The following is a 9028-nucleotide window of genomic DNA, read 5'->3' on the forward strand; positions in this document are numbered from 1 at the left end:
TCACACACACATTCATACGCTGATGAACACATAGGAGAGCAATTTGGGGTTAGTATGTTGCCCAAGGATATTAGACTGGAGCAACCAGGGATTGACCAGCTACAGCCACCCCTAACATGTACATAAGTATTCAAAGCCTAGGCTCATTGCTAGCACCTTTGGCAGCAATTACAGCAACAAGTATTTTTTGAGTATGATGCTTCAAGTTTGGCACACCTATTTTTGGGCAGTTTCTCACATTCTTTTTTGTAGCACTTGTCAAGCAAGCTCCATCAAGTTGGATGGAGGGCACTGGTTTTCAGATTTCTCCTGATATGTTAAATCAGGTTCAAGTCTAGCATCTGGCTTGGCCACTCAAGGACATTCACAGAGTGGTCCCAAAGCCACTCCTTTGTTATCTTGGCTATGTGGGATCATTGTCCTGTTGGAATATAACCCTTTGCCTTAGTCCAAGCGCTCTGGAGCAAGTTGTATCAAGCATAATGCTATGCATTGCTGCATTCATCTTTCCCCTCATCGTTCCTGCTGCTGAAAAACATTCCCAAGGCATAATGCTGCTGTGCTTGGTTTCCTTCAGGCATGACGTTTGGTATTCAGGTCAAAGAGTTCAATGTTTGGTTCATCAGACCAGAGAATTTTGTTTCTTATGTCTAAGAGCCTTTCAGGTTCCTTTAGGCAAACTCCAGGCAGGCTGTCGTGTACCTTGTATTTCAGTTCAATTAAATTTTACTTACATAGCACCAAATCACAATAACACTCACCTCAAAGTGCTTTTACTGAGGAGCTACATCATCCATTGATGGATAACGTAAAACGATGTGCTCATTGGGACCCTCAATGCTGCAGAATTTTTTCTGTACCCTTCCCCAGATCTGTGCCTTAATACAAACCTGTCCTGGACATCTACAGGCAATTCTTTGGGCTTCATGGCTTGGTTAGTCCTTTGACATGCACTGTCATCTGATGGACCAGTTTATGCCTTTCCAAATGATGTCAAGTCAACTGAAATTACCAGAGATGGACTCCAATCAAGTTGTAGAAACATCGGACAGATGATTCAACACGTTCTCACTCCCAAAGCGTAACATTTTACGCTAGGTGATTAGTGGAATCAGGATGCACCTGAGCTTAATTCTTAGTATCATGGAAAAGGCTGTGAATACTTATGTACTTTTTAGAATACTTTTTTGGTTTGTTTATTAAATAAACATATTTATTAAATGAGTTTTTAAGCAAACATTTTCACGTTGTCCCTATGGCGTACTGTGTCTAATATTTTAAGGTTACAATTAATTTAATCCATTTTGGAATAACGCTGTAATATGACAAAATGTGGAACAAATGAAGCGCTGTGAATACTTTCCGGATGCACTGTATGTAAAAGATACATGGTCATCGGTTTTTGGTTCCTGAAGTCCATTTGTCAAGCTCAAGTTGACTTTTATTGCTCTTGCCATGCTGGTGCTTTGAGAATGGACATGAAGAGCAGTCAGACTGTGAAACTGATACTGCTTATGTTATCACAGGCTTGTCAGTCTCATTATTAGGTATAATCTGTTTTATCTTCCTTTCTGACTCTGATGGGGGACACTAATTTACGTGTCAACCAGCTAGCAAATGTAAGTGTTAACGTTTAACTTTATTATGGAAGTGTTGTAGTTTTATTACAATAAAATAGCCAGAATGATAATTTTATATTGGAAGTAAAAGAATTTTATAGCAGCAAACTACAACAAAGGTGTAACTCTTCAAGGTGTAACTCTTAGTGTGCTTCTGGAAAAATTAAGAATTTGGACGAGGAAATGACTAAAGACCTCACACTTAACAAATTGATAGTTCAGGGTTGTTTCACCAGATATCTTGTGGAAAACATCGGGAACTTCCATCATTCCATTTTCTTTATCCAACTCAGGGTCGCAGGGTGGCTGGAACCTATCCCAGCCACCATAGGGCGGTAGGCAGGATACACCCTGGACAGGTTGTCAGTCTGTCACAGGGCTATCAGGAACTTATAAATAAATAAATAAATAAATAAAACAATTGGTATGGGAAAGGGAAATGGAAGTGATTAAAGATTGAGGAAGACATTTGAACAGGATGCAAAACCCATTGAAGAGGTATTACAAAAGATGGTGCTCAAATACTGAAATGAAACGTCACAGATACACATGAAAAACAGGATAGAAGTTATTGTCTTATTGTTATTGTTTAAGGGCTTTTTATATTAAGAAGTCACTTAAACAATTAATTCTTATATTATTGAGGATGTGTCTTTTAAGGTCACTTCTGAATAGGCAGTACTTGTATGTGGAAATGTTCTTTAAGAGGAGGAAACAGGATTGGGCAGTGTTTCTGAGATTACAGCTATTGTTCAAAACCAACTATCCGGTTATTTTTCTGCTGACATACAGTTTAAAAGATACAAGGCCACTTCTGAGAGTACATTTCCAGTTTGGAAGACCTAGTTAAAATAAAAAGGATAAGAAAAAGCTCTTTTAGTTTTTGCTTGCCATTATAATTAAAGTTGCCTCACTTTAGAATCAGATATTCTTTTTCCAAAATATATTTCATTTCAACAAAATAATTTCGACAACTTCTTGATACAGACAGAAAGACAGGTTACATGCAGGCATCAACACAAGGCTCTTTGAACAAGACCAGTAATGTCATGTGGCTGCAACAATTATAACAATATTATAATATACTACTACTACTACTACTACTACTACTACTACTACTACTACTACTAATAATAATAATAATAATAATAATAATATACACCTCAAGTGTAAATAAATTTGTTTACATTCATGAAACATTGTCAGTTAATGAAGCACCTGTACTTGAATTTATGTATTTCTTTTAATTGAGTCTCTTTAACATTGTATTTGTTGTCTGATGTGAAAGTGCTGTGTTATTTGTTGATGAACAGGCGCAACTCTCACTTCATTTTCTTAAAGACAAACAACTAGATTTAGTTGGAAACAATATATGTATGACTGCCGACACTCTGAGGCAGTCGTACAACTGTTGACTGCCTAAAAGGCCCTGAAGGATTAAAGTGTGTCTCCCTGACCCCATATTTGACATTTGACCGCACTCAAAAATAACTGAATCTCACCTTTATTTTATCTAAAACACAATAATATTTTTACCACTGCACCATCATTTACAACACGGAGTATGAATGGCTTGAGATGTACTATGAAAAACTGTGCCGTTTTAAAAATGTATTTCACTTTTTTTCACATTAATTGTACTGTAAATACATGTGTGTTCCACACAGCTCACACTAACTTTAAAAAGGCAGATCGCACTGCAATGTCAGGATATGAAACATTTTAGTTGTGACATTCAATGCTGGTCATCCATTTTTTTATGGATTTGGTAAATTTGGATGATAAAGACGTTCTCTCTTCCTGAGGAGACACATGATGTCTTCATACATAATGAAGGGGGAAAAGGCCAGATAGCCACAGACCACGACAGCTCCTCATCTGACTACGCTGTGAAATCTGTTGTCCTCATTTAACATTTCACAGGCAGGAATTGTATTCTTGCCTCATTCCTCACTAAACTTACTAAACTAAGCGTTTCCTCACATGCCTTCCATCCCAAATGCTGATGGTGTCTTTTAATAGAAGGAAGTTTCGAAAAAGATGCTTTGAGCTTCCCTAAAACATCATGTGTTTGCAATGTGATTTGTGTGTATTGCTGACGTAACCATTATGGCTAATATCTGTCATTATAATGTTTTATTTTTCCTCATATTGCTCAGTTTTTGATACCCACAGTTTTTGATATTTCACAGATATTTCATCCCATTCATCTCTGTTGCAGTGGCATCTATTTGGACATAGAGTCATTTCTCTTTCTCTTTTTGTTTTTTCTTCTTCTTTTTGGCACACAAATAATGTGTTTCCAGTTAGTCATTATTTTCTCTTATTGTAACACAAAAATGAACAAATTAAAAGCTCATATTTTTATCCTGTGTGATACTTTAAGTAGATATACAGCAACAGTTTTCTGACAGCAGGTGTAATTTGCTCAGCACTGAACAGTCTGAGGAGTTACAGCAGGTTAAACTCAGCACCGGGGATCTTTGCAGGAACACGTCAGTGCCATACAGCGCCATCTGTGTCGGTGAGCGGGAGCGTTCCCGCTTCTACACAGAGACCGTGTTGCACTGACACCGCCTCCACCCACGTCCATGCAGTCTTGTTCTTTCAGCCTCTGTGTCGTGCAAACTTCTATAGAGATATTTATTCTTCAGATGTGTCTGTCGATACAAAGTACTGTAACATAGGATGTCTGATTTTATGTTCTGGAGCCTAAAAATCAAGTATACTTCACAAGTATGTATCCACCTGCCACTCCAATGTTTTTGTCAGAGAAATTAAATATATTTTTGTTTCGCATTTTAAGCCAAAAGAGTCTTGGGAGTTCAGGGTGTTTTAAGTGGAAAATGCCAATTAATTATATGGAAATTTTTATCCTGTGTTTGGCTGCATTTGTTATTATAAAATATATTTGAATTAAGAGACAACTTAGTTATCTGCTCTGTTAAACAAGAAAGTTATAATACTCTATATGCTTACATTTTCATAGTATTAACGACAACACTGAAACAAACTAATCATTAGTATGGCTAATTTAACGTGTCACATTTGGCTGTTTGCCTGTAGGACTGACATATAACTTTATTTTTCATGTTCAGCAGAAGCTTCTGTCAAGCCGGACGGGAGCTCCAGTGCAGGCTGGAGGTTTCACCCCCTTGTAGAGATGACAAACCAGTTGGAAAAGGGACAACATTGCTTTGTCTTCATTCTCTTCTGTGTATTCCCCATTGAAGGTTATCCAGGGCACATGTGTGTGTGCAGGGTTCAGGGCTCTGGTCATAAGAGCGTTGGCACGCATCAGCTGGTATCCCAGATCTCCTTTGACACACGAGTCAACTCTGGACCAGGGCACAGAGGGAGCATAGAGCCGGAGACAAGACTGCGCAGCGCTCAGAACATCTGCAGATGACTCCATGCAGTAGATGATGTGAAATGCAAGAGAGTGTTCGGTTAAATTGAGGATGCAGGCCTCGATCATGTTTCCTCTGCATTCAGACTCTCCGTGCTGACAGGTGAAGGGAGAGTTTGCTGAGCGAAGCTCCTTAGCATTCCCATAGGGCACCAGTGTGACAGCCATGATGTCCTGCAGCATTGTCCAGGTGGGGAAAAGCTGCTGAGTGATAAATTCTCTGCAGTCTGGACACAGACTCTCATAGTACAGTGTGACAGATACTCCAGGGACAGCCTGGTTTGACCTGGTAGCATTAACCTCCATACACTGTTTCTCCACCCTGCATTCTATCGCTATTTCCAGGGACCTACACCACTGGGAGGGAGGGTAGCGACAGGCCGGTTTGGGATGACACATCCCGAAACCGCTCCGTTCAGTACAGACGAGCAAAAGCACAGCCAGGATTCCCGAGCGCTTCATGTTGGCATCTGCAAAGGAATCCACGTTTCTCTTTCTCACTTCTATCTCTAAATGGTATCTGCTTTCACTGTTAGGTCACCTGAATTTCACCATCCACCTAATTCCCCGAGGTTGCTCCTTCATCTCTCTAACCCCAACCTTGATGACATGCTGAAGAGGCAATTTAACCATTTGATCCAGCTGTGTTGGAGTAATGCTGCATCTAAAAGCTGCAGGAAATTAGCTCTTGAGGACTGGAGTTGGGAACCCTTGGTCTATGGTTTCCCCAGCAGATAAACTACCACACCATTACCCAGTACCTTTTTTAAGCCATATGCCCATAATCATTTGTTAGCATGTATTCAGTATTGTAGAGAGTTTATAGATTTTCAAATCTCTGCTTTTCCTTTGAAACTAAAAGTTCTGTTTTCGTATAGGTAACACAAGTGGAAGCCCACATGCCCCAGCTTTACACTGGCGCTTTAACGCATCCTCTATTTGTGGATCTGGATGATTTGGATGCTTTGACAGAGAGAGAAATTCACAAATATTTTTAGACATTTGCATGCACAGGAAGCTTTTTTGAAAGTGGCAAAGATCCTGGTAGAACAACAATCTCAAAACACACAGCCAAAGAAAGTCTCAATTGGTTTCAGAGAAAGGAATTAAAAGTACTAGAACTGCTAAAAGCACTATGCAAAACCAACCACTTCTGTTGCTGAGTTGGCCCCTTTTGTGCTCTCTACAGCTCAGAGTTTATAGAAGGGGCCAACTGAACCTTCAGGATTTGAATACTGGTTGTCTGGAAGAATGGACCAAAATTACACCTGAGCAATGCACGCCATCAGTTTCTCCACACAGCAAGGGTTGCTTGAAACTGTGATCACCAAAAAAGGTAAATGAACTTCAGTAATTGTCCTGAGACACACTCTCTGGGTTGGTAAGTTCAACATATGGACATAAAATCCTTAATACTACCACAGAAAACCCTGCAAACAGGACTCTGGATCTTTTTTGATTATATTTTGGAGGAGACTCCTTTCCTAATCCAAGGACAGAGCAGTGACATGCAAATCCAAATGTAGTAAAAGGTAAGGGATCATTTTGATAACCCACTTATTGCTGTGTGCAGTTGCCTGCATCTCTGTGGAAATGGAGTCCTAAAGAAGTTGACACCATTCTGATTTTTAAGTAAATTTTCTGTATGCATTACTGCATAGATACTTCCAAACCCCTGGACACATTTTTTTCTAATGTTATGGAAGACTTTTGACATTATATATATCTATAGCTGATAACTCTCAGATTGTATAAGTAAAATCTCATATGCTATGTAAGCTGCTTGAGCCTTTATATGCTACTCTGCCAGATACTTTGCACACCAACCTTCTTCATTTGCCTTTTTTTTATGCCTCATTGTGAGTTTTTTAGAATCATAAATAGAGCGGAGGTATTCTACCAGAGCACTCAAAGCGCTCTTACATCTTGCCTCATTCACCCATTCATACAAGCACTTTTTTCTGCTTTCTTCAGACCGGAGCAGCAAGTGATCAAACAACCTTCCGATTGGTAGATAACCTCCGAACCTACAGCCACCCACCAAGGCAATGGCATTCCATCAAGACAAACCTAAAGATATACATAAATTGAAATGTACCAAAGTAAATTGATCTCTCCTTTCAGCTCCTCATCTGTTCACCTCCATCCTTTATATTGCCTCCATCTTGTGGCCACAGTTGGCAATTGTTGCTGAAAGCTGTGCTCATTTCATACTCATTGAAGGCTGTGGTTCTCTATGTTATATGGGTGTGTCAGCAGCTTTTCTACTGATGATTTAGGTTGAGCTTTCACTCCTTTGAGATCAGTTACAACCTGGGCTTTGTATGGAAACACAGCTAGCATCTACCAATTATAAGGCTGAGGGTTCGACTCTAGTCTGCATTACACATACAGGGAGTGCAGAATTATTAGGCAAGTTGTATTTTTGAGGAATAATTTTATTATTGAACAACAACCATGTTCTCAATGAACCCAAAAAACTCATTAATATCAAAGCTGAATGTTTTTGGAAGTAGTTTTTAGTTTTAGCTATTTTAGGGGGATATCTGTGTGTGCAGGTGACTATTACTGTGCATAATTATTAGGCAACTTAACAAAAAACAAATATATACCCATTTCAATTATTTATTTTCACCAGTGAAACCAATATAACATCTCCACATTCACAAATATACATTTCTGACATTCAAAAACAAAACAAAAACAAATCAGCGACCAATATAGCCACCTTTCTTTGCAAGGACACTCAAAAGCCTGCCATCCATGGATTCTGTCAGTGTTTTGATCTGTTCACCATCAACATTGCGTGCAGTAGCAACCACAGCCTCCCAGACACTGTTCAGAGAGGTGTACTGTTTTCCCTCCTTGTAAATCTCACATTTGATGATGGACCACAGGTTCTCAATGGGGTTCAGATCAGGTGAACAAGGAGGCCATGTCATTAGTTTTTCTTCTTTTATACCCTTTCTTGCCAGCCACGCTGTGGAGTACTTGGACGCGTGTGATGGAGCATTGTCCTGCATGAAAATCATGTTTTTCTTGAGGGATGCAGACTTCTTCCTGTACCACTGCTTGAAGAAGGTGTCTTCCAGAAACTGGCAGTAGGACTGGGAGTTGAGCTTGACTCCATCCTCAACCCGAAAAGGCCCCACAAGCTCATCTTTGATGATACCAGCCCAAACCAGTACTGCACCTCCACCTTGCTGGCGTCTGAGTGGGACTGGAGCTCTCTGCCCTTTACCAATCCAGCCACGGGCCCATCCATCTGGCCCATCAAGACTCACTCTCATTTCATCAGTCCATAAAACCTTAGAAAAACCAGTCTTGAGATATTTCTTGGCCCAGTCTTGACGTTTCAGCTTGTGTGTCTTGTTCAGTGGTGGTCGTCTTTCAGCCTTTCTTACCTTGGCCATGTCTCTGAGTATTGCACACCTTGTGCTTTTGGGCACTCCAGTGATGTTGCAGCTCTGAAATATGGCCAAACTGGTGGCAAGTGGCATCTTGGCAGCTGCACGCTTGACTTTTCTCAGTTCATGGGCAGTTATTTTGCGCCTTGGTTTTTCCACACGCTTCTTGCGACCCTGTTGACTATTTTGAATGAAACGCTTGATTGTTCGATGATCACGCTTCAGAAGCTTTGCAATTTTGAGACTGCTGCATCCCTCTGCAAGATATCTCACTATTTTTGACTTTTCTGAGCCTGTCAAGTCCTTCTTTTGACCCATTTTGCCAAAGGAAAGGACGTTGCCTAATAATTATGCACACCTGATATAGGGTGTTGATGTCATTAGACCACACCCCTTCTCATTACAGAGATGCACATCACCTAATATGCTTAATTGGTAGTAGGCTTTCGAGCCTATACAGCTTGGAGTAAGGCAACATGCATGAAGAGGATGATGTGGACAAAATACTCATTTGCCTAATAATTCTGCACTCCCTGTATAGTGGAACTCTTATAATGTGTCCGCTTTACCAAAATAGTAGGACTGGGAGCATA

General features: G+C 40.1%; 1 pseudogene; it reads right to left on the bottom strand.

Moving 5' to 3' along the window:
- Nucleotides 1-4078: 4078 nt before the first annotated feature.
- On the bottom strand, nucleotides 4079-5574 carry LOC101475722 (gamma-interferon-inducible lysosomal thiol reductase pseudogene; annotated as a pseudogene).
- Nucleotides 5575-9028: the final 3454 nt, after the last annotated feature.

Source organism: Maylandia zebra, linkage group LG7 (assembly GCF_041146795.1).
Source record: "Maylandia zebra isolate NMK-2024a linkage group LG7, Mzebra_GT3a, whole genome shotgun sequence".
Classification (NCBI taxonomy): domain Eukaryota; kingdom Metazoa; phylum Chordata; class Actinopteri; order Cichliformes; family Cichlidae; genus Maylandia; species Maylandia zebra.